The sequence below is a fragment of the Schistocerca serialis genome, chromosome 12 (genome assembly GCF_023864345.2).
Source record: "Schistocerca serialis cubense isolate TAMUIC-IGC-003099 chromosome 12, iqSchSeri2.2, whole genome shotgun sequence".
Classification (NCBI taxonomy): Eukaryota; Metazoa; Arthropoda; class Insecta; order Orthoptera; family Acrididae; genus Schistocerca; species Schistocerca serialis.
Genome location: NC_064649.1, coordinates 85,495,867 through 85,498,522, shown reverse-complemented (window position 1 = coordinate 85,498,522; position 2,656 = coordinate 85,495,867).

Here is a 2,656-nt window from a genome sequence, read left to right as displayed (position 1 = left end):
ATACATCTCCCCAAAGCAACCAAAATTTACCACCAGGAGGCGGCTCTTGTTCATACAGCATTTTGGTCTGAAGATTACCATAGGCGTGGTCGCAACCAGTTAGCAGAGTAAATAAATTTCTGTTCAAGACTGATTGTAATAGTAACTATTAGTAATGAGATTGATCACTGTCTGCTCCCACGATGTATTCAAAAGTAACGAAAATTCAGATTGTCGCATCGCACTATTACCAAGGAGTGGAAAAACAGCAACACTTATCTGGGGGATTGCATCCGCCAACAGACGAAGTGAGAATAGCTGAAGTTGGTGGTAAGGAGCCGTTTCCTCAATTTTAGTACGCCACAATACCGTCAAATGGTGGAGTAAATAAGCGAGAGCGGGGTCCCTGAAGTCTTGATATCTCGGAACAGTGCAGGCGAATGACTGAGCTACATAATGATTTTTACAGTTTTTGGAGGGAGAAAGGAGACGGAACAATACGACTGCTGGCTGGAGCTGGGTGATTTTTAGACGCGAACTCAGCGCAAGCAGAGGCAGGAAACACGATACAGACTACTGTGGCGAGCATACACCCGAAGACTGCATTTCACGACATAGAATGAATGAATGACACTGGTCTGCTTTCCGGTGGATACCTCAGTGACATTCTTCTCTCAAACTTATCGCTGCATGTGACACAGCTTGAATTGTATACGGCTCTGAGCACTATGGGACTCAACTGCTGAGGTTATTAGTCCCCTAGAACTTAGAACTAGTTAAATCTAACTAACCTAAGGACATCACAAACAGCCATGCCCGAGGCAGGATTCGAACCTGCGACCGTAGCGGTCTTGCGGTTCCAGACTGCAGCGCCTTTAACCGCACGGCCACTTCGGCCGGCCACAGCTTGAATTGGCAGACGAGTCCCGGTGGTATCCCTTTCTTCCACCTGCAGTCTTCTTGTCAACACGCAACAGTTATTGTGACAATATCTGGCAGCATGAGCTGGTTAACAAGGAAAAAAGTTTTAGTATCTTAAATTCACTTACGCTCACAAATAACTGGACTGACAGGCATAGTTGCATAGCTAACTTCATTTCCCTTTTCGGTGTGATTGCTTTTATCCAACCTTCCTTTTCGGTGTAATTGCTCTTATCAACCCATTGCAATGCGGTGTTTATTTACTAACACTGAGAAGTCCACAACAACTGACGCTACCTCCTTGCCAAATTTGATCTATTGAAATGTCAATATCCAGGATTGAGTACTGTGACCAGAACTCAATAACAGCATTCATTTTAATGAGTACCTAAGTTCTTTGGGGAGCTAAATGCCTCTCAGTCGCCAGACTGACGCACATTATGCCGGACCATCAGCGCTCAGCCCTGCCGCCAACGCCTAACTAAACGTGCTGGAGAAATTCCTCGAATGACATATCAAACCAATAATCAGTGTTTTAAATGTGGCCAGTTAATTGCTTCATACACGTCTGGCAGTTGACCAGACGTCGAGACCTTTAGTTCATTAGAAGAATTAGGAAGCGTTACCGACCACAAATTACAAGAAGAAATGTAGCAGTAGTTGTAATGACCATCAGTTCAGGAAGGATCGTTATGAAAGTTTGAAAATATTGTATCCTTAATTAGGAGACAAGGTAAGGAACTACACTACACAGAAGAAACGGTGTTAGACTGATACCACAAAGATTTTCAGAAGGAAAAATCATCAGAACGTTCATTTTTGTTCACAGAATATGGTCATGAAACTTAACGCAGTGTAGGCTCCCCGGTGGTCCCAGCCGCCTAAGGTGGACTGGAAGGCGAGCAGTGAGCTCTCCAGTTGTCAGGATGCTAGGAAATGACTGGACGTGTCAGAAACGCCATAGAAACATTAATTCACGACACCTTTATTCCTGCCGAGTACAATGTGGCCCGCGAAACACAGGCTGGCTGAGCTTGGTGATATCAACTACCTTCCCCGAGTCCTCACTGACTCGGAGTGATGACACCAGCTCCGGGCCGCACCAGTCTTGCTAGCGCAGCACCGCGTGCGGTGACGTAGCGTTTGAATGCCCTTACTTCGGCCGCGCGTGGCTGGCCGTGCCCGGGTGGTTCAGCGGCGGACAGCAGGCCGCTGCGCGTGGGAGGTCCGCGTTGGAGTCCCGGCGCTGATGCTGATATTCCGGGTCCATAAACTAGTCCCTCCTCTTCCTCATAGAGGGCGTTCTGCTCGATCTGGTTCAAATGCTCTGCTCCATAGCCGTTCGTACGGCCGGTGACTTGCGGTTTTCAGCCGCTTGAATCCGGTGGTGGTCCGAATGCTTGGCGAACTGCGTGAATAGAGTCCCAGGGTGACGTCCATCGTTGTCATGGTCTTCAGAATTGCTGAATACCCTTAGTCGAAGCTGCTCACTGCCTAAAAAGTCGCAGTCTCCGCATTCTTCACAACAGAAGGCAGGTGCTTGGGGGCTCACTTCCAAACACATGCGTTCAAACTTTCATTAGAATTTTGTGTTTCCTCCCAAGCACCAGTACAATAACTCTGCCTCCGAAAGAAAAAACTGGTGCGTGAAAAAGCCCTATTTCGGGCAGGTGCATTTTTTGTTCAACTGTGAATAACAAACATTTCCATTCCGTATTTGGATAAACCTTTTCAGGGGTGGATTCTGAACACTTAT